Here is a 24,680-nt window from a genome sequence, read left to right as displayed (position 1 = left end):
GTAAGGTGGCTGAGAAGCTGGCGAACAGACGCCTCTCGGACTTCTTGGAAGCCAATTCCCTCCTGGGCGATTCCCAAACGGGCTTCCGTCCTGGTCAGGGGACTGACACTGCCCTGTTGGTGGTCGTGGAGAATGCTAGGAGCATGCTGGATGCGGGGGGATCAGTGGCAGTGATCCTCCTGGACCTCAGCGCTGCTTTTGATACCGTGGACCATCAGGTGCTTCTCCAACGGCTGTCAGGGGTGGGGGTCACGGGTCTGGCCCTCAAATGGTTCGCTTCCTTTTTGGAAGATCGTTCATTTGAGGTGTGGGAAGGCCATGAAAAATCATCTTCAACCCCTCTCCAGTGTGGTGTGCCACAGGGCTCCTCATTGAGCCCTACTTTATTCAACGTTTACATGGCCCCCCTGGAGAGTGTGGTACTGCCGCTGGGTATTAAAATCATCAGTTATGCTGATGATACTCAGCTGGTGGTAGGCCTTTCCCAGTCGGCGTACCATCCCGACCGGCTGCACACATGTCTTGAGAAGATCTACACGTGGATGTGCAGCTCAGCCCTAAAGTTAAATGGCTCCAAGACGGAACTGATGCTGCTGGGGAACTCCTCTCCATCTTTGTCCCCCAGCAGCTGGCCAGACTGTCTGGGACCGGTTCCCCCCCCCCAAACGAGAGATCAAGAGCTTGGGGGTATGGCTGGAGCAGGACCTATCGTTTAAAACTCATGCCAAAAAGACTGCTGGCGTGTGCTTTGGCCTGCTCCGCGCAGCCCAGAAGATTTTGCCTCTGCTCCCAGTGACCACTCGAAGGCTTCTCATCCAGGGACTTATCATCTCGCGGCTGGACTTCAGCAATGCGTTATTCCTGGGTGCACCCGAATCTACCCTGAATAAACTGCAGCAAGTGCAGAACGCGGCAGCCAGACTTCTGACGGGTCTCCCTAGGCGTCAATCTGCTCGCCCGGCATTGAGGGCACTGCACTGGCTCCCTGTGAGAGACAGGGTGAAATTTAAGTCACTTTGTATCGCTCACAAAGTCCTGCACGGGGTAGGTCCACCTATTCTGGGGGAGATGGTCCAGCCCTACAAGGCCCCTCGCTCTCTTCGCTCTGACGATCAACATCTCCTTCGGGTTGGCAGGGTGAAGAAGGCAAGAACGGGTGGCAGAAGGTTTTCAATAAATGTGGCCTCTTTGTGGAACTCGTTGCCCCTACAACTGCGCTCGGAAGCTAGCCTGCTTCGGTTTCGAAAACTTTTAAAAACTTTTCTGTTTTCTGTTTAATCCCTTCATTCTTTAGTAGTGTTATGTTCTGGTAAGCGCTGGGATGCCTATAGGTAACCAGGCGCTATACAAAACTCAGAATAATAATAATAATAATATTTTTAAATGTTTTCAACGGTCGTATACAAAACAAGGAGGCTAAACACTGTACTCTCTATGGGCACTAATATAGTCATTTAAATAAGATAATTATGCAATTAGTTGAACATCTTTTGTGCACATAGCACCTTAATTATTAAGACTGCATGGTTTAATTGCATATAGGAGATGGTTATTGAATAGGGAGTCCTACATTTAGGATATTTATTGTTATCATCCCCAGGAACTGTTGTGGGATTACTAAAATACAAATATATTGAGCCTTCCCTGGATCCAAGAGGGGTTAGGCACATGAAAAAAGGGACTGGTGATGGTTTACAATCCAGAACTGATATTCATGATACTTGTTGAAGAAAGAAATGATTAAACAACACAGTACGTGCCTTGGGTTATATTCAAGTTATACTTCCATAACAAAATACACTTAAATCGCCAGTAACTCAACTTGTAGTTATCCCACTACCCTTGTATTTCTGTTTCCCCTCCTCCCCCTGTTCCCTTTTGTCTTAGTTTACATAATAAACGTAATACTAGTGAACAGGTGTATAGGACTGAAACCGACTGCAGGACTCAACTAATTAACAATGAGTTATAGGCCACCCTACAACGGCTTAAATAGTATGTCTAGGTACCATAATCAGCAAGGATCCTTGATATTTTAAGATTACAACTAAGTAACCCCTCTATCTCTCCTTCTGCTATTACATTGATTTTTTATTGTAAATACTGTCCATGTAGGAATATGGGTGGTAATCTAAAATCATCCCATGAGGTATTTTTATAAATGTATTGTTTTGTATTTATAAATGAGGCATTGCCAGTCTTTTATATATGTTGTATTATACACTATATATTTTGTATGTTTCACAGGCCTGATGAAGTCCACAGAGGGTGGACTAAACACGTTGGCTGTTTTTGGATTTGTACTGATTAGACGGACTAAGTGATTTTGGAACTTGTGGTGAAATTCTGTACTGTCCTAATAAGTTTGACACAACAAATCCAAACACCAACATTAGGCGCTGTAGCAAAATTAATGTGCAACCTATCTACTCTTGCTTCTACTATACATGATTCTGACAATTCCTCCTACATTGTTTCCTCCTGACTGAGCATTTAGAATGCCTTCTTGTTGACAATTTCCAACAAAGTGGATACAGAAAGCAAACTTTATAACAAGATCGGCTATCAAACGTTGTTATTGTGTCAAGTGTTTAATTTCCTTGTAGAAAGGAAGAGTCCAGTGCAAGTAAATCATTGTAATACACATGGCCAAGTAAAAAGTCTATTTGAATTTGACAATATACTTCATTCAGGAAAGTCAGTGAAATACAAACATGGTGTTATGGAAAATATCTGCCTCCAAAATAAGGTCTGTGAAAATTAGACATCGTTTTAAAAACTAATGAAAATAGCATATGCTACAAGAGCAGGGCGTAACAGTTGAATAACTAGGGTCTTAAATGTATTGACCTTGCTGATGCATCCACAAGGCCCCCAATTGCGTTTAGCACACAATGTACTGTGTTAAATCTCCAAAGATATGGCATTCAATAACAAGAACCTAAATTTCCAATAGCGTCTATGAAGAAATACATGGTTTTAAATCAGTCAATTGCGCAATAAATGTATAAAACGAAATCTAAAGATAAAAAAAAATATTTCATGAAGCGATATCAGTGGCAAACGACTTAAATAATGTGAGCCAGGCTATTTTGCTATTAAGACGTAGCAACATTGTGAAAAGACACGATTTTGAAGACGGGGAACTCATTTTGAAAATACATACATCATTTTGACACTTTCATGGCTTGTTGCCTACTAAGCAAATGAGAAAAAGGCTGGTTTTATTGTTTAAGAGCTGCATGGACACAAATCTATTTAGAAAGTCACTGATTGATTAATTACAAAAAGTCACACTGAAGAGTTGATTACATTGCCTTGTGTGCTAAAGATATTTCTGTGCGAGTCTTTTTTTAACTTTATCTGTTTATGTCATTTTCTTTATACACCTAAACCTCATCTGGAACTCTCAATCGCCCAGTACACCCGTCGAGCTGTCTAGGGTTTAACTTTTTCTACAGTGAGGATGGTTCTCAATTTGGGCCACATTTTCCTGCCAAATACAGCAGTCATGTTGGAGACGTGCCATTCTCCCCAAACGTGGCTGTAATTCTGCTCATACATGATGTGGAATTCAATTTAGTGAAATTTGCGATGCTTGTGAGCCTTTCAAGTGTTGGGAGAGAGCAGGTTTTACGGATGACTCTTTCCACTTTGCTAGTGGCAGATTCCACGTGCAAGTTTAAATAGTGTCAGATAATAGGGCAAAAATATACAGAAAACCTGGGTCAGCATAGTATATAAACAGCAAAGGTTCAACCCTGTGTCTTTCATATTTGCTGGAAACTACAGCTAATCCATTGTACCAGGGCTAACGTTCGTACTAATTCATAATCATTCACTTCCTGGATGCACAGCTGTTTCTGGGTTCTGACATATGCCCAACTTATATTTAGCATATCGTTTGTTTAGAGAACATTCATTTTGAGAGAAACAGCAGACCTAAAGTACTCATTCAAACACTGTGAAATAAGTAGCATTTATCTTTTGTGCTTAGTAGTCTAGCAATCAGTCACGTGATATAAATGTGCATGCATACAACCATAAATATGTGAGGCCTAAGTATATAAGTGACAGAGAATAATGTAATTATGCAGAAGTTCAGTTGAGGAACAATCACAGAGAAACCACATCAGTATATGTTTGTCTCCTTGAGAATGTTGACGTTTTGACCCAGTTCAATCTTTCTTCTGTTTAGCATAAAAAATACATAAATAACATGCATAAAATACTATCAGATAAAAACATCCTTACATCCATACAATTAATTTTCCAATAATTCATTAGTCTATCTAAAAAACAAGGAAAAATAATATTCTTGATACAAGTCTATGTAGAGTAGTAAAACATCAATTGGTAGACAAATTAAACTAGTTTATGTGTAATAGAAATGAGTCATTCAGTGCAATTTGCCTACTGGTATTAAAAATCAAACAATCTTAATAAGAGTAAACAGATACAAGCTAATGATAGGAAAATATCCTAAAAACATGTCCTTTATATTGGCACATTCATCTTTCTAGTCCTTAAAACACGTAATACATAAGATGAAATTGTGCAACAGATATCAGGGGTTTCCAGTGCTCGTAATGTTTCCAGCGCCTGCTTATGCGTGTTTAAACTAATTTCTTTTCAGTAAAGGAATAATAAATTTAGCTCTATCAGCCTTATAAAAAGGGCAACAGAAAAGCAAGTGCGACATGGATTGCTTAGAGGAACCATCACATGGACAGGGCACCAACTGGTTTACCATGTAAGATTGTGCTAGATAACCAACCATTAATGTGATATAGTTCAATCTGAATCTCACCAAGATAAAACGATGTCTGCTATTAGCGACAAATGAAATATAGAATAGATGCCCAGGTGCTACAGATGGTAACTCATGATAGGCATTAACTGAAATTTTTGTTTGGTTATGTTGTCATCTATCCTATGTACATTGGGCAATAAAAAGATCCTTTAAACAGGTTTTGGGAAAGGATGTACAAATAGACGGTGAGTCATATAAATACTTTAAACCCAGCCCGCTAATGGATTGTTTCACATAGGCTAGCCACATGATAGAAAGGGTTCGATCCGGGAATAAAACATCTTTTTACATTGTCTGATTCAGAAATGCAGTTTCCCTTTTCCAAATTGATAGCCATGCCATTAAAAGGGATAATGTCTAGAGTCAGAATTTAATGAAACACCCAATTCCTTATGAGCTATGATATTTGGGCAAGAACTGGGAATAGCCAACAATCTTTTTAAAACGTATACTCTATGGCATGGAGAGAATCAACGTTTGCTACACCCCAGACTGCCGCTCCATAGGTCACTATATATAGTGTATTTGCTGAGTAAATTTCTAATACATCTTTAATTGGTTTATTCCCCAAATTTAGAGGCAACTTCCAGAGGCCAGCTATACTTCTAGACATCTGACTCCCTCTATTTCTGACTATTGAAGACCATTTTAATTTATCATCGTAAAGGATACCCAGATACGACAAATGTTTACTCTCTCCAGGGTTCTGCCGTCTATCTGAAATTGCATGGATATTTTCCATGCCAAAGGCCATCGCATATGGCTTGTTTTTGTTAACAGATAAACCAAGTTCAGCCATATAGGTCAAGCAAGACTCAACGCAAGACTGTATTGGTATTGGGATTCTTGCCAACAAGACTGCATCATCCACGTATAGCATGACAGGGATTGATATTTGACGTGCTACTGGGACATCCTTGCATTTTCCGCTCAAGACCTCAGTTAACTTTTATTGAATATAAAGAAAAAAGAAAGGAAGGGGGCAAGAACGTAGCCCTGTCTCACCCCCTTTTCAATCCTGAAAGGCTTTGAGCATTCTCTGTTTTTCTCGTATGGGATCACAGTTTCTGCTCGGCTATATAAGGTTCTAATTATGAGAGTTATGGAGGAGTCCACGCCGATTGAATCCATATTGTCCAACAGATTACTGTGGGACACGCGGTCAAAGGCCACGGACAAGTCCCTATATGCCATATAAATGTGCCTTTCTTTGCAGTAACGTATTTAGCTTTGATCAATGCAAGGTTAAGACATTGATCCGCTGTGCTACTCCACCTCCTAAAGCCATATTGGGCTTCCGCAAGTATATTTTTTTCCCTTGCCCATTCCTCCAGTCTATTTAATATTAGTCTGCACATAAATTTGGCTGTAATATCTAGAAGGGAAATTGGGCAATAATTAACTGGGTCAGCTCCATTTCCCTTCTTGTAGATTGGCATTATTACAGACTGACTCCAGGACAGGAGAGGGAAAAGTTTCACTATGGCATTAAAAGCTATCGTCAAGCCTGAAGCCCACAATAATACTAGATTTATCTCATCCAAAGAGAACACCTTTGCTGATGAGCCTCCCAAAGGAAACTCCTGGGTCTCCTCGATGTCAATGGACTCTTCGCGCAATATATTCTGAAAATTAGTCAGCCAAGTAGACTAGTCTATATGAAGATCTAAAGTAGACCCTGTTAACCTCTGTAAAAACAGGAAATTAACCACCTGCCAGATACCTTAAAACCTTTAAATAGCAAGGCTATTCTCAAGTTCTCCCAAGCTTCCCTTTAGAACGCTCTTTTTCTCTCCCGCCTTGCAGTTTTATATGCAGACCTGAGGTTTTAATATTTGGGTCCCTAGGGCATGATTTAAGTGCTTTCCGCAAAGTCACTGATGCTTGAGAGCAGTTTTTCTCAAACCACTTAGGAGAGGGGAGATTTTTCCGGGCAGTTTGATGAGTAAGTAAGTCTCTTATGACATTTAGGATACCACCTAAAGGTGCTACAATGTGTGTACAAATAGAAGGATGGTCTAGGCAAGAAAATATATTTTGATAAGACGAGGACACAATTTTAGGGAGCATCTGTCTAGGGACTATGTTCTCCCATTTTAAAGTATAACCATTTTTCCTAGCTATGGATTGTTTATGTACATCTTTAACTCCAGCACCCTTGGGGAGAAACCAAATAACAGTAAAATATAATAGGGCATGCTCACTTAATTCAGTCATCACAACCTCACAATTCAGTAGGACACTATTCATTAACAAAGGAAACAATATAAAATCAATGTACAATGCAGAACTTGACCTAAAAAATGTTGGAGTCACTTGACCCGAGCTAGGACAGGTTGCATTAACAATATTTAAATCCCATGCTATCCTCATATTGTTTAAGGAATTACCATAAATTTGGTGATTAAAATGTTCAAGCATGTTCCCCCTCTGATCAGTTATCCCACATATGTTTGAATCAGAGTATTTACATATATGTGTCTTAAAATCACCAACTCATATAATGGAGAATGGTTTTGGATGTTGGGAAAGTCAGTTTTCCATGATACGATCCATGTAGGTAACCATTTCCGTTGGGTTTAGAAAATTATTGTTGTAAAAATGTAGTATCAGTCAGTCAGAACTCTCGCATCCTCTAGCCATGATGATATGAAAGTAGACAGAGCTGTTCAGGAAAACAAACTTATCAAAAGCAATAGTATTATCAATGAGTGCTAATAGGCCACCCTTTGCTCTACCGGAATTTGAGGGAACTGCCTGGGTACAGAAAGACCGATAACCGTTTATAAAAATTGGATTTGGTTCCCAAGTTTCCTGTAGGAAAATAATGCTTACATTCAGTAATTCATCTTCCCAGGCCCAACCGTCTTTTTTATTTCTATAGCCCGCCATGTTCCAAGAAAGTAAAGAGATTTCACATTGTTTGGGCTGGGACAAGAATTCCCCCATCTGACTAATAGACGTCGATTTGAAAACTTTATTTGGTATGCATAAAACAACCATATAAGTATACTATACATACGTCAAGACTAAAAGCAGATAACATCTGATCTGCACATAGGTCCAAAATTGATCACATACATTAAAACTAAGTGCATTTCATTTAGAAGGATCAAGTCAAATGGAGCAGATGGGGCATGATCTATAACATGGGGCCGAAATTATTCACATTTATTATACATAAAATGTTATGAAAAGGCAGCACTAATTCATAAAAAACTTCAGAGGATCAATACTATATCGATACACTAACACTTTTGCATACATTAAAAGCATTTGAAATAAAAAGTGCCACATTAAGGCAAACCCTAGCGTCGTTGAGTTCAGACAGATATTTGATTGCAGCAAGGTGTCAACCACTATTTGCAGCAAGCAGACAATCAAACGAAAAGGACTAGAATCTTTGGGCAAACGAAAAAATCTGATTATAAAACCTGCAGATAAGGGGGGAGCCATAGTTCTACAAAGTATGAATGCCTACAGGTTTGCGTGTACCTCCCTCCTTTCTAATGGATCTTTCTGACACTACAGAATGATCCAACGTGATCCAACACAGCGACTGCAAAAAACACTCTCACAGATGACAAAGAATGCATTTGAGAGAGAGTGGATCTCTAAAAATGAGAAGGACTTTCTAAATAAAAAAGAACCAAGAGTATCAATTTTTTACACGATCCCGGGAAGATCGTATCAGGAATAGGTTCAGTATTGGAACCACTTTCACAATATGCAGTCTTCTTTTTACGACCTTTGGTGCCAGAAATAAGATCTTATGTTAGAGATACAAAACACCTTCTCAACATCTTGACGGATATACAGTATGACCCATCTGTGGAAACAATGCTTTGCCTAGATGTGGAAGCACTGTATACAAGCATCCCGCAAGAAGAAAGCATCCAGATAATACAAACCATATTGGGGTAGACCAACTGGCACTGGAATGCACCAGTGAGATTCATTATGGATCTGATCAGGCTTGCCATAACGGAAAATTTCTTCAGGTTTGAAGATGAGTTATATTTACAGGTACATGGTACTGCAATGGGCAGTACATTGGCCCCTAGTATTGCCTGTCTCTACATGGGATACATGGAAGAAGAACACATCTGGAACAACAACCCATTTGCAGATAAAGTACGAAAATGGCTACGGTATATAGATGAAATTTTTGTCATCTGGTATGAAGACGACAGCAGCATAGAAGACTTCGTGACATGAATTATTAACATCAATCCGTTTCAGAAGTTCACCAGCACAAGTACCAACAGGGAAGTATAATTTTTGGACATTAATATTATAGCTGCAAATGGAAAACTAGAGAGCGCCCTCTATAAAAAACCAACAGACCAAAATAGCCTTTTACATTTTAATAGTGCACATCCCCGATCTTTAAGAGAAAACCTTCCGATAGGTCAATACTTACGGATTAGAAGAAACTTCTGGAATCTAAAAGATTACAACAGTGAGACGAAGATCTTGACATCGAAGTTGTCAGAAAAAGGCTACCCGAAGACAGTGATTGAGCAAGCAAGAAAAAGGTCATGGAATACACCAAGAGAAGCACTATTGCAAGCGAATGTTAGAGAAGCAAACACTGTTATCATTTGTGTCACTACGTACAACTCCTCTTCCCACTCTGTTAAAAGAATTATACAGAACAATTGGCGGAATCTCACTTCGAATAGACTGACCTTTGAAAAACCTATGTTTTAATTTAGAAAAAATAGAAGTATATGAAATACCCTAATCCGTACAGACAACTGGGAACCCACCACTGACAAACAACTGACTTTGTGGACCAGCACACTAGTGAAATGACATTTCCCCTGTGGGAATAGTGCTGTGTACCCCTTTACAAAACATACATAGGTCATTGACTTGGGTATGAAGGAGAGATGGGAACAGAGACATCACACAATTGTAACACGAACAATGTGGTTTACGTGATAACATGTCAATGTAAACTCAAATATGTCGGTATGACCTCACGTAGGATCAAACTCCATATTGGGGAACACAGAAGTACGATCAGACGGGGAGTAGTTGCCACAAAATTGACTGCATACTATGTGGAATTGAAACATTCTGATAAAGATCTGGAGTAGACAGTGATTGAGAAGGTGAATGAAGGCCCTAATATCCTTAAAGGACTCCTTGAGCGTGAGCAGAGATGGGTATACAGACTGGTTCCGATGAACAGGGTCTGAATGATTCAATTCCGTGGAACACACTGAGATAAGTATCACTCATTGACAAGGTACGAATATGCAATGTATATAATCTTACACTTTATTAATGTATGTGGACTTGAGTGTTAATTGTGTCATGTAGTCGGTGTACTTTTAATAGCACACATGTGTTCACCGTAATGCTCTGACTTTGAAACATGATGGGGGACTTATCCATTTAAATATGCCAATAAGCCTATTAGTGTAAGAATATGATTCTGGAGATAATAGATAAAGCGCAACATTCAAACGAATTAGACACAATTGAGCTCAAAATATGGTTTTCATAAAATATGGGTCTTCGTAAGATGTGTTTTCCTATAAAACACATCTTAAATATACAAAAATCCTTCAACTATGTATTCAATGGTCTCTGAATGAACATCACAACTATTGAGTATTCAGGGTTAAGACAAAGTATAACAAGTAGAGCAGGATTTATAACTCTCGTTCCCGACATCTTGAGCATTTCGGATGTTAACAAGCTTTCTTATGCAATTCCCATCACAGTACAAACCACCATAAAACAACTACTAGAGTGGTCTTTCAATGTTGAATTTTCATTCCCGACGTGTGGACTGCTTACTAGTTTGTGAACAGATCGGAGTCTTTTTTGAGGGATCTCAATCGAGTCCCGTTCTAGTACTAGCTTCTTTTTCCTCCAAACTAATGTGGCATACTCATTGATGTAGTTTTAAAGATATGGCAATTTACACACAGCATTTGATATAATCTGAGCAAACAATACACAAGATTAGTATACATAATAAAGTATAGGGTTCGAACTACTACTCCCGGGTGTCTATCGTTCCAGCCTGGAGCGCACTGGAAATGATGCGATTTTACAAGCTTTCTTATGCAATTGCCATCACAGTACAAAACACCATAAAACAACTACTAGAGCGGTCTTTCAATGTTGAATTTTCATTCCCGACGTCTGGACTGCTTACTAGTTTGTGAACAGATCGGAGTCTTTTTTGAGGGATCTCAATCGAGTCCCATTCTAGTACTAGCTTCTTTTTCCTCCAAACTAACGTGGCATACTCATTGATGTAGTTTTAAAGATATGGCAATTTATGCACAGCATTTCATATAATCTGGGCAAACAATATACAAGATTAATATAAATAATAAAGTATTGGGTTCGAACTACTACTCCCGGCAGTCTATCGTTCCAGTCTGGAGCGCACCGGAAATGATGCGCTTTGACAAGCGTTCGAGGTTGAGCTTCCACCTGGTATCGGCAATCCAAGAGCATTTATGGTGTTGTATCACAGTATCCAAACGTGAGAGCCAGAGATTGGAGGTGGTACTTAGGTGTACCTCTAAGCAGGACATGTAAATCAGTAAGTGGTAGACGCTAAAATTTTGAGTACAGATACCGGGGTAAGTTTCCCTTTGAGACTCTAACAAAACAGTGCGTACCATGATTTTGCTTTTGCGTGTAGCATAGAACCGAGTAACTATTCTCCCACCCCTTGAGACGCCCGGTTCTCTCCCGAATTGGGTTAGACAGTACTGATCTTGCATGTGCGTGAACTTTATGTTTGGTACTCATTGTATTTGAAATAATAGTGCTTGAGAATGGATGTTTGAAAATTACTATGAACAATATCTGAATGTTTCTTTTTGAAATGGTATATGATTATACACAGTGGTTCCTGTAATAATGCTGATGGCAGTCAAAACAAATGATTCTTCCCACATATCATGATGATTCTTGTTACAACGTGATATTATGCACTTCACCTAAGTCGGGTGTTGTGAATGAATCTAATTCACTATGGCTCATATGGTTGATAGAATTGACCACGCATGTTTTTGGACAAGTGCACATGAGCATGGAATATAGCGGAAGACTATTATTGAAATTTGATGTGTAGTCTTTTCTTTTCTCTTTTTTCTTCTGTTTTTTTCCTTCCCCTTTTTCCTTTCTTTTTCTCCAAATAGGTGGAATTATTTTCAAATATGGAAGGTGGGAGGATAAATATTCTCCACACTGTGATGAATGCTTTTCATAAAAGAAGATTCTTTATGAATGTATATCAATAGTTTTGATATTTCAGAAGGGAACAGCTACCTGTACCTTCAATAAAACCAGTAGGTCAACTTTTTGTAATACCAGGGAGGTTACATTCAATTTTTGAGCCCTGACAAAAGCCCCTGACCAATTTTTGGGCATTTTGAAGTGGGCAGAAACATGTTGGCTAAACCTTAGGGTCCTAGGACCATTAACTCCAAAAAGACCGATTTTTATTTTTTAATATCCATTGCATCCCCGCGAATAAAGCGATACCTGGGGAAGCAATAGGATTTTTAATCTTTAACCTCCTGGCCAATATCTCCTAAGAGCTCCCTGAAAGACGATTGAACCCACCCAGACATTTAGGAGTCTGGGTGAATCCGATGATGAAGCATGACACCAATAGGGTGTGTGAGGGTTATACAATAAAAGGAAATCTTTTCCTTCCCACGACTGCGGAGTATATTCCCAACAGGAAAATTAGAGGTCGTTTAGAGCCAAAGTTTTTGGTTTGGATACAATAGTGGGACAAGTTTGTACTAAGGAGGAAGTATCCATACGTTTACCCTTGTTACCCCTTTTGGTATTAGTGAACCTTTTCACAGATACCCAGTGGTTACAGAGAGGAGCCGGCCGACAGATTCCTGCTGCTGCCTGCAGGTGAAGAGTAGAGAGAGACCGTCCAACCAGGGGAGGAAGGGCCCGGGAGTGGGAGAGAGCCGAGGCACATTGTCGGTGCCTTCCTCCACCTACAGGGACCCAGAGAAATCTGCCAGTGCACCCCCGGTGAGTGAGGGGGGCTGAATGCACCGCAGTGTTGGTGCCGATCGAGGCACTTTGTGGGTGCTTGTGGCTTCTTTACAGCTGCCCCATCTGACAGCGGGCAGCGGCAACAGTGGGGCATTTCCTGTAATTTATTATTACAGACCCAGAGTGGGGCGTCCCAAGGCACAGTTAGTGCCAGTGTTCCTTTATTCCTGGGCACAGCCGCACTGCAGTTGCGGGTAGCTGCAATGTTTTGGGGCATGTTGTGTTAATAAGGAGTACCCCACGCCCCCAACACATTGCACACTTAGCTTTTGCTGCTTCTGCAGCCAACCCTGACTTTTGCGGGACATAGGGCTTTTGAGCCCCTGTGAGAGGCCAGTTTCAGTACGTTGTGCCCCCGATTGGGTCCCAATGTGTTTATGCTTTTTATTGCCTACGGTGTTTATGCTTATGATGCCTATTGCCTCATAAGCATAAACACCTCTCGCATACACCTATCGCATAATGTGGTTGTGTGTTAATTAGGCCTAACCTAAGATGGTTTATACTAATGAGATTTATGTGTGATATGATTTACGTGTCCCATGTTTTATGTTACAGGATCTAGTTGTCAGTACAGTATTAGACCAGTAGTTACTGGTTGTGCATAATGTATGAGTAACTTGTACTTTTCCGATTGGCCTAGCCATGTGTAAATAATCCCCTGTATTTACTGCCTGGTGCCAGTTGGCACAGTGTACATTGTGTGATTACTATTCTATGTGTTGATGATAATACAAAGGCAATTTTTATATAACGTTGTGTGGAGTTCCTTTTGTGGTGTGCCTAGTGTGTTGCTGTTGTGTGTGTGTGTGTGTTGCACAAACGCTTTGCATAATGCCTCCGGGATAAGCCTGACTGCTCGTCCCAAGCTACCAAGGGGATTAGCAAGGGTTATCTTCGGCGTGTAACTCCCTTGCCCCGACTAGAGATGTGGTTTCTGCCTGGCTGTGGCGCAAGCCTTAGTCAACCAGAGATCCCATTTCTAACAATGGTATGGCGGCAGATCGACAGTCCCCTAGTCCCATGGACAGCCTCCTTTCGGATAACATGATTTCATTATTTAATGCCGTTTTAGCTTTAGCCAGGAAATTGTCCAACGAAGAAATCCTTACCTCTTCTGTCACTGCTTCGCTCATCTTTTTCCTGCCTATTATGCTTGGAGTTAGATTGTATTGGAACATAACACATTGGGGGGGCTCAGCCCAGTCTCTGGCAGGCACATGTACGAGCCTGACCTAGGCCTGAGCTTGGCCAAGGCATGGCCTGGGTGCAGCCGAGGTGCGTCCCTGCGCCCGTCCCACGCGGCAGGCTCCTGCCACGTTTTTCAGCACCAATCCTCTTGCAGGGAGTTATGGGAGTTGGAGTCTCCCCAGCGATGTCTCTCCTTGACACAGCTCTTGCCAAGGCAGGTAGCAGTGAACTGTTGGTGCCTTACACAGCTGCAGGCTCCCGGCGCCCTTTTCAGCACCAATCCTCTTGTAGGGAGTTATGGGAATTGGAGTCACTCCAGTGATGTCTCACCTTGACAATGTTCTCCCCCAGGCAGGTATCAGTGAACTATTGGCAGCTTACCCATAGATAGTTCACTGAGCCATACTCAGGACAAAAATAGTGGCATGTTACTACCAGAAAATCTATCTCCCAATGTTAATGTAGGATCTACATGGGAATCATATTAAAAGGGTGCATACAGCATCACCAATATGCGGCATATTGGGTCTGGTCAGGAATAGGAATATTCACAAATGACAGTATCATGTTCCAGGACAATAAAAGGTGATAACTATCAGAAAAAAAAACTAAAAGTGAAAACATTGCTGTGAGAAATAAGACATACAACGACAATGAGGTTAATTGCAAAAAGTGCATGTACGTATAGCTCACTGTGAACAAATTGGATTGGACATTATTCGGCTTATTTAAAGATTGGCAGATCTAATCTCTTCTACTGTTAGGTTTAAAAAATCCCATTCCTGCAATGCACTTGTTTCATGCTATATTAGGTTAGCAGTGTGTGGATAAATAGACGCCATTTGTTTTCATGTTATGCAGCCCACTGAGTTATTCCTGAAATGTGCAGTCTTGAGTTAGCGAGTGTGACTCCATTTTGTATTTCGCAATCCCTATTAGGCTACTTAGACTGTGCCTGAGCTAGGCCTCATTACTCGAATTGCCTACCTGTATTTTGTTATTATTTTCTCTTCTGTTCAAGGCTGTTTCTCGACATACTAATGAATAGGTCATTCTGCCCTCGTATTCCTATTTGTGTAGTTTTGCTACCACGTTAGGAGATGCTGAGGCTCAGCATGGTAACCTCGGGTTGCAGATAGCATGTACCCATCTGGCAGGTGGTAGCTCATCCCTCTGTGCCCTCTTCATTCATGTTCGGCCCAGGCCGGTATCATTCCACTGTGGGCATAGTTGGAGGCTCTTGTGAAGAATCATTACGTGTTGTAGGCTATTGGGGGAGTCAGTCTCTCAGCAAACATCTTGGGTGGAGGTCAGATTGGACTTTTCTGCAGAGTATTGCTAATAAATGTATGTTTGTATTCTCTACTGTCTGACCTACTCTTCATTACTTGGTAAGGCATAACAGGTGGTTGTAAGTAACCCAAGATTATCTTGTTTATTTTTCCTTTTATTATTTTTGTTGTGGTTATACTTGTCCGTTGGGGACAGCGTATGTGTCTTATATTAAGATGCCTTGATTAAGTAAGTTAGGTTGTTTTGGATGTCGATATTGTTCCACTGATGCTCGATTGGAAGAGAGCCAACCTGCAGCTCCGGAGGGTTTCCCAAATTTCGACATATACGTCAAGCATATCATTGGCCCTATTATGTTTAGCACATTGTGGCATAAATATACAAGGGACAATGCTGATCTACAATGGCCACTTACTGGTTCGTTTGATGAACAAAAATTGAATTTCTTGCAGGACAAATTGTTCGCTAAAAAGAGCAGGCAGTTGATAGTTGATTCTCTAAGCGTATGGCAGAAAGAAACAAAGCGACAGCATATGGGAGCAGAGAAAGAGGCCCAAAAAAACAGACTCAAACGATAACGCAGAAAGCAGTGGCTTTTGAGAGGGAAAGGTAGAAAAAGGCATAGAATGCAGATAGGAAGTTCTGATTACATAATGATAAATGTCAAGTCGCCAGAGAGGAGGAAGAGATTTTTATTGAAGAGTTATTGGATTCTCTCCCATACCTCCGTATGCCCCTGAACGGATATACCCCACAGTTCCGTCATCCCAGTCTTTGGCCCCTATTGCCGCCCTCGCTAGTGTTTCTGTTTTTAGCAGTACTGCCACAGCCCATGCCCCACTTGCTTCTCCTCTACCCGCTCCAGCCACAGGAGCGGGAGCCGTTAGCTCGCCTGTCCTGTCTATTGGTTTTAAACAACAGGTACTGTGCACACGTATGATAAATCAGTATCAGGTGATACAATGGTTCTAGACAAAGAGAGGCATGAATAACGTTGATGAATTAAAAATAGTCTGTTGATTAGTTAAGTGTTGATCTTTATTTCTTTGTCTTGTTATACAAACGCCAGCCGACACGTGTTTCCTCAACAGGGTGAAAACCTGTGACTCATCAGGGCTGTATGTGGCGCATAAGAATATCAGTGAGTGGTGAAAGAACGTATGTTGTGAAAAAGGGATGGACGTCAGCAAGTGTAATCGCTGACCATCATGCCGCTGGGCAGTAAGGTATTTCTGCTGCGGGTTGTCCTTGTCAATAGTGGAAGACGCTCCTGGCCGTGTTCTGGCGGTCCATCCACCGCCAGAACACGGCCAGGAGCGTCTTCCACTATTGGACGCGACGGTCAGCGATTACATTTGCTGACGTCCATCCCTTTTTCACAACATACGTTGTTTCACCACTCACTGATATTCTTTGCACCACATACAGCCCTGATGAGTCACAGGTTTTCACCCTGTTGATGAAACACGTGTCGGCTGGCGTTTGTATAACAAGACAAAGAAATAAAGATCAACACTTAACTAATCAACAGACTATTTTTAATTCATCAACGTTATTCATGCCTCTCTTTGTCTTGAACCATTGTATCACCTGATACTGATTTATCATACGTGTGCACAGTACCTGTTGTTTATTTTGTACGAGTGTCCAGGCATTCCTGTGCCTGTTCACCTTTGAGAGGCTTTAAGGTTTCCCTCTATACTGTTTGCACCGTTCTAACTTTTCCTATATTCTATCCATCATCACCACTCTTGCCTGCACTGTGTGAGCGCCTTACACTGTACAACTGAAACCTGCAGCGGAATTCTCATCTGTCTATTGGTTTTGTTTCGACTGCTATGCCCCCTTTCACCCCTACAACATTGTCTCCCTACATGATGGCACCTGTTTCTGCATCTGCTCTTTCCCCCTTGAGTGTGACACCTCAAACACTGTCAAATGTTGAAATGCCTGTGCGTGGGATACATGAAGCTAATTGGGCAGCAGCGCAAGACCGCATAGAGAGAGTGTGGGTGCGTTCTGTTGTGGGTGATGAGGAAGAGCAAGTGGTGGTGAATCAAATGGCTCAGTGGGCTGGGAATGCGATTTATAGTGTGGGAGATGTGTGGAGTGTGATGAAAGATTATGAGCCCTTTATACAGCTGCATGCTCTTAAGCACATGTCGGCCATGCTAATAGGACTGTCGGAACAGTGTTTTCAGGGCATTACGCCGCTGATCATCTATGACTTACGGGACAGGGTATATGCTACAGGAATGGCAATGAGGTGTTTATCAATGTAACAGCACTGGTGAGTTACCAAGGCAGATTGCTCCAAAAGGTTCCGACGATAGGGACACAGCACCCTATGAGGGAAGTCCATGCCATTTACCACCCCGAAGTACCAGAATTGCGCAACTCCACAGACACTACAAGTCGACACTATGTTTCAGGAATAGTAGATCTATACTCCTTGAAAGAGGTAGGAGGTCCTATCCCTTAAGAGCCAGCTGCCGGACCCTCGGAAGAACCCTACTGCATATTATGAAGAATTGATTGAGGCGGCCTCCTTCACAGTGATGACATTAGCCGATATAGACTAACTCGCCAGGCTAGTAAGATCTTTTGGGTTGGAGGTACTGTCATACGCCGATGACACCCAGATCATGGTCTCCCTCTCCCATTCGGTGAGTTCCTCCGCTCTTAACTTCTGGAATTGTATGGATGCAGTCTCCCAATGGATGATCCAGAATTCCTTGAAGTTAAACGGAGAGAAGACGGAAGTTCTGATCTTTGGGGGCAACCAGGATATCTGGTCGAGTAACTGGTGCCCATCTTCCCTTGGGGCTTGTCCCCTTCCCTCTCAAAATGCTAGGAACCTGGGTGTGCTGATAGATACCTCGCTCTCCTTTGATCACCAGGTCAGTAGGACGGTTTCCACCTGCTGTGGTGTCATCAGGATTTTGAGAAAGATCGCTCATTATCTCTCTCCTGAAGCTCGGAAGCAAGTCACTGTTGCTCTCGTCTCCTCGAGACTTGATTATTGTAATGCACTTTACTCAGGCATTAATAAGAATCTCATTCAGCGCTTACAGATTGTACAAAATGCGGCGGCCAGAATGGTTCTTAATCTTCCTAGACTCTCCTCAGCCTCTTTGGCCAGGAAGAATCTACACTGGCTTCCCATCCAGTCTAGTGTCTCGTTTAAGATCCTGTGTCTTGTCCATGGGGCCCTGTATGGCTAAGGCTCAGAGGGCATTAGGTCCCTCTTACATGCTTACTTTCCCTGTAGAACTCTTCGCTCTTCCAGTAAAAATCGTCTGGTAATCCCTTGCTTTCACAAAGTGAGGTGGGGAGGGGGATCCTTCTCTTCCCTGGCGCTCAGACTGTGGAACACTCTTCCCCCTGATTTGGCCGGACAACCCTCTATTATGCTCTTTCGTAAAGCACTAAAAACCTGGCTCTTTGTAGAGGCGTACCCGTAGTTCTGCACTAGAAAATGTACAAGTTGTACGATCTTTCAGGTGCCTTGATGCCCTTGGGCTAAATTGCGCATTATAAGACTCCATTCATTCATTCATTCATAGAGTAATTTTTTGGCCTGCTTGTACCTGTAGATATAAGAAGGCAGGTACATTTGCAGGATCATGCACTGGAGTTGGGTGGCAAATGGGATGAGATCAAGGCAAAGGATAAGAAGCGTAAGCACGGTGAGAAGCCGAAAGCGGAGCTCCTAGCTTTGCCGAGGCATATTATCCCTTACATGCACTCCCTTATCCCGCCGAAGAGAGGGGATTGGGATAAGTTGACTAGGTGTTGTCAGAAGAAGGTTGAAAGTGTGTCTGATTTCTTTACTAGATTTGAAGATGTGGTTTAAGACTTTAGTGGTCAGGACTCATCACAGGAGGGTGGTGTTTGTTTGTTTGTTAACAGGTTTGTCGCTAACTTGCTTCCTGAGATTGCAACTAGGTAGCAGGCTTCGGAAAGTACTTGGATAACATCATCCCCATCAGTGATTTTGAGTATGGCACAGTACTACGAGCATAGAGTGAATGAGGACAAAGACAAGATGGAAAAAAAGTCAAAGGATTTATTTAGAAGCTCACCCCTGCCCCTAAGTTGTGAGGACTTGATAACAAGGTCTCTACTATGATGATGCAGAACATCCATGATACTATGCTCACTGATGAGGGCATTTTCGAATAATAAGTGATTTTGATACTATGGGGGTCATTAGGATGGCGGACAGACTTTGTCCGTCCGCCATCCTGTCGTGGGCATGGACCATCCACCATACGGGTGGAGGTGCCATGCCTCGAATCAGGATGCACCCGCCACAGTGACGGGTGCATCCCGCATTTTTAACATTGCGGCGGGCGGTGCTGAAAGCACCGTCCACCGCAATGCCAAAAAAGCATGTTGTGCGTTACAAAGCACAACATGACAGGCACCGCGCGGTGCCTGCCATGTTGTACTTTGAAACGCAGGGGGGTACCATAGGTACCTCCCATGTGCGCCCCCCACACCCCCTTCACCATGGGGGCACATAACGGGCCCCCAAAGCAAAGACTGTATGCCTTCCCATGGCGGCATTGCCACCACGGAAAGGCATTCCCCGAAGCACATCCTAATATGGCAGGCGGTATCTGATAGACACCGCCACCATATTAGCCCTGTTCCGCCACGGTCATAAAGTGACCGCGGAGGAAAAGCGGCGGACGGTCTTCCCGTCCGCTGCAGACCCCCCAGCCATCTTAATGTGGCGGGGGGTCATTTCTGTCAGGATGGCGGACGGATTGCCCCCGCCGGGTAGACCCCTAAGTGTGTTGCTTTGTTCCTCCTTGTAACTTGAGAGACTATGCTTTCTCCCCACTTAGAATTGTAAACACCCTACCGGATAGCCATCCCACCCACCTGGGTGATCCACTATTGAACTACAAGTACCAGAATCCCGAGGGGCGATCCGGAGGAGGGGCTAGCGGTGTGCGCTCCATTGCGGTGGTTTCTACCCTACCGGATAGCCTCAATAGAGCATTTAGCCACCCATGCTAAAAGGAGGATCTGTTAGATTTGAAAATCCCATTCCTGCAATGCACTCATTTCATGCTATATTTGGTTAGCAGTGTGTGGCTAAATAGAAACCAATTGTATTCACATTATGCAACCCACTGAGTTATCCCCGTAATTTGCAGGCTTCAGTTAGAGAGTGTGACTCTATTTTGTATTTCGTAATCCTATTAGGCTGCTTTGACTGTGCCTGAACTAGGCCTCATTACTCCTATTGCTTGCCTCAGCAGAACACTGTATTTCATTATTATTTTCTCTTCTGTTCAAGGCTGTTTCTCGACATACTGATGAATAGGCATTTCTTCCCCCGCATACCTATCCGAGTGTGTAGTTCTGCTCCCATGTTAGGAGACGCTGAGGCTCAGTATGGTAACCTTGGGTTGCAGATAGCATCTACCCATCTGGCAGGTGGTAGCTCATCCCTCTGGGCCCTATTTGTTCATGTTCGGCCTAGGCTGGTAACTTTCTACTATGGGCATGGTTGGAGGCTCTTGGGGGTTAAGTCCCTCGGAAGACATCTTAGGGTGCAGGTCAGATGTGACTCATCTGCAGAGTATTGCTAATAAATGTATGTTTTTATGTTCTACTGTCTGACCGACTCTTCATTACTTGGGAAGGCATAGCATGTGGTTGTAAATAACCTGAGTGGCCCCTAAGGGCCACTTCTTTCACTGCCATGACAACTGGGGGATATAACTCACTGCCCTGGCAGACTACAGCCCATGATAATTACAGTGCTTTACCTGTTTGTTGGATATCACTGTGCCTACAGGGCGACTCCATAGACAATAGCAATTCAAGCAAAAATGCTATGCATTCCAAATTATGATAACATAACAGGTACAAAAAGTATCACATCATTTTATGTTTTGTAGGGCAGAAGGCTAAAAGTGGCAGAGGACTAGGGCAGTGAGTGGTGGCCCAATAGATTTCAGGAGCTGAACTTTAAGATAGTTTCTCCTTTGAAATGCCGGGTGTTTGGTAGGTTAGTCATTCCAGTGGAATGATTTATGTGGAATGAAATATTTTAACTGAGAAGGAGTACAGAATGGTTTGAAAATAACTAGAATATGGTGGTTGACAAGATGTCATAAATGTGAGAGGGCAAAGGTTAGGTTTTGAAAGGTAAGAGTGAATGATTCTATAAATTAAATCCCAGGTTTTTCATTTATAGGGTTTTTGCATTGTGCCTTACATTTGGATGGTAGTCACATGACCTGGTGACAGTAGAGTGAAGTTTAGCAGCAGGATTGTATTGTAGAGTGTCCATGTATCAAATGTGAATTGGTCCATAAATGAAAGAGAATGATGTGAATCATCATCTATCTTGGAGTATTATACCATAGTCCAGTTTGCTTGCTACTGTGACAGCACTGAGGGATTCAATTACCATAAAATGAGCAGGAGAATATTTTGTAAGTTGTAGGATGGAGAAAAAGAAGAATGCATGCTAGTACTGATTTGTTTTTTTTACATTCCAGGTGTTAAAAGGAGTGGAATGTTCGTGTCTTACTGTGAGCCAAAATAAAGGTTGGCAGTGTGACAGGGCAAGGGGTGCAAGGATATACATTGTATCAACATTGAAGAGGTTAGCATACATGTTTATCGCTGACAGCCTTTTCTGTTTCTATTAAAAAAGGACATGTGCATGCCTTATTTCCAGGAGAGCAGTTATGTTTCCTTATGAGGCTAGAGAGGAAGTGCGTAGCAGGTTATTTGAAAACCTAGGTGCTCATGATTACTCTAGATAAATGGTTGACAGGATCCTGGTTTTATTGTGAACATTTGGTGGCTAGGACAGGGATAAGGTTAGAAAGAACATACCTACAAAATAAAAAGTCCCTGTTCAAGTAGTGGCACACTAGGATCGCTGAGAAAAAGCTGAACATGGGTATTGAGGTATACTGATACTAAGTAAGTTGTCCAATGTCTTCGGATGGCGAGAAGTGGGACGACACGGAGGAACAGGGAGGCCGACTTGAACTAATAAGATTCTGTACTTCCTGTTTTTAAAAAAAAGGATTGGGACAGGTGCGAATAATCTTCATATCCATAGCCTGAACTTCTACCCACATCAAATGGGAAAAGAAAAAAGAGAAAAAGACTCCCCATAAATGAACTAATCTGTCCTAAAAAGGAGCCCCCTCTATCATCAACGGTGGTTCCTCCGTGCAAATAGATAATCTTCAGTCCGTATCATAAGACTTTTCGCTTGTGCATGAACCACTATGAAGGTATCCTGGTGATAAGTAATCATCAAGAGAGACAGCAATTGAAAAGCTTCTCTTACGTAAGATGAAGATAAGAAGTCAAATGTTTGTGTCCTGAAGAAGGTGTCAAGACTGAGTAACACCGAAACGCCGCGTCGACTTTTTTACAACACTTTGACTGTGTATAATTTTAACAATGTTGCCATCACAGATGGTATTTTATATTTTATATTTTGTTTGATGAAATATTTTAGATTGTAACCCAGATGGGAGGCTTAAAATAAATCTTGTATATCTTTATAACAATTTTTTAGCGTCAGCGTTTTTTACTTTTACATATTGTGTGAATTTGCTTAGACTTAGTCCTGTAGTCTGGTCTGCTGTGTCCATTGGACAACTTACTTAGTATCAGTATACCTCAATACCCATGTTCAGCTTTTTCTCAGCGATCCTAGTCTGCCACTACTTGAACAGGGACTTTTTATTTTGTATGACTGATTATTCCCCCTCCCTGAAAGACATAACAGGGGATCCTCCACTTTTTTTGAACTAGAAAGAACATACCTACAGGTGTGGACTGTTGGGAAGCTTTTATAATTTTGAGATCTGGAATCAACAATCTCCATAGAACTGATAAATTAAATATTTTGAATACTGTGTCTATTGCCGTATGAAGCCAAGCATTAAAAAAAATGCTTCTTCTGAGAGCGGATTGTGTTTTTATAAAATTCTGGGCCTGATTTCAATGGCACCATCAGGCCATTGGTGTCAGTCCCACCATGGCGGTCCCATCACCATATGCCCAAGCACGTCCACCCAACGCATTACGATGGTGGGCGGATGGTGGGATGGGAGAGAGGCTGTCGGGAGGGACTGCAACCCCTACAATAGTGGCAGTGCCTGCTAAGGTACCGCTGTAGGGATTACAATGTCCCTTTCCGCCAGCCCTTTCATGGTAGTTCATGCACCATTAAAAGGCAGCAGAAAAGTGACTTTGGGGGTATTTAGCGAGCCCCCTTTTCCCCCTGGTCCTCCGCTATAAGTTCTGGGAGCCAATAACACCACTGGGTTTGGGCTCTGGGAGGGCACCAATGGTGCTCCCCTGAACATCCCTGTACCATGTGGCAGCTGCCACATAGTGCAGGGATGTTTCAAATGTGTATTGTTTGGACTGCAGTGTTTGCTGCTTCTCGCAGCACACGCCACAATACAAAATATACAGATAGCGACCGCCTTGAAGGCATTTGCATCCTAATATGGGTAGCGAGACCGCTGACAGCTAGTCGGGCAGTCCTGCTACTGCCTCTGTGCCGGTTAGATGATAGTCCAATTGGCATTGTAATGAGGCCCTTTGTTTTGCAGTATGTATCATGTCATTCTTGGGGGTCATTTTTTTCATTTTGTCTTTTAGTTTGGACATCTTTTAGTAATAATCAGTCTTCCTTGTACCTGTTATTCACTATTCTCTTACATTAGTCTCTTGCTTGTTTTTACAAAGAACTATTTTGCTTACTATTAAGGCCTGTAAGTGTTAATCTAAGACAATAGGTTAGACTACATTGCTGGACATTATTGTTTGTTTTTAGGACTGTCAGTGAGTCTGATTTGATTGGTCACTGGATATGGAAATCAAATACATTAGCTGGCCTGTATTACTCATTGTGATGTTTATCTGCAAATGGAGGGATTTGACATTTGACACAATATGTGATTTTGAAGGTATATCAGTACATCTTTAGAAGGAAGTATTGAAAAAGACAAGGGTCATAATGGGGAAGCTTCTAGCCCCATGTTATATCTGAAAATGCTCTTGGCCATTCCAATTCGACTCTAGTCCATAGACCATTTTAATAGCCTGAGAGGAAAAAGGGTTAGCCACAATTTAAATCTTATGACACAGTGTGACCGTTAGAACCACGCAATAAAGTCTGAGTCAATAGCTTGAAGTTAAAAGGTTTGTTACAAACTCAAATCCAGAGTGATATAAATCAGTCTAAAGAACATACTATAAAAGTAGAGGATTAGCAAAATATTACCAAAGCGATGTACAATATTGGTCCACAACA

Source organism: Lissotriton helveticus, chromosome 6 (genome assembly GCF_964261635.1).
Source record: "Lissotriton helveticus chromosome 6, aLisHel1.1, whole genome shotgun sequence".
NCBI classification, from domain to species: domain Eukaryota; kingdom Metazoa; phylum Chordata; class Amphibia; order Caudata; family Salamandridae; genus Lissotriton; species Lissotriton helveticus.
This window is presented reverse-complemented; position numbering follows the sequence as displayed.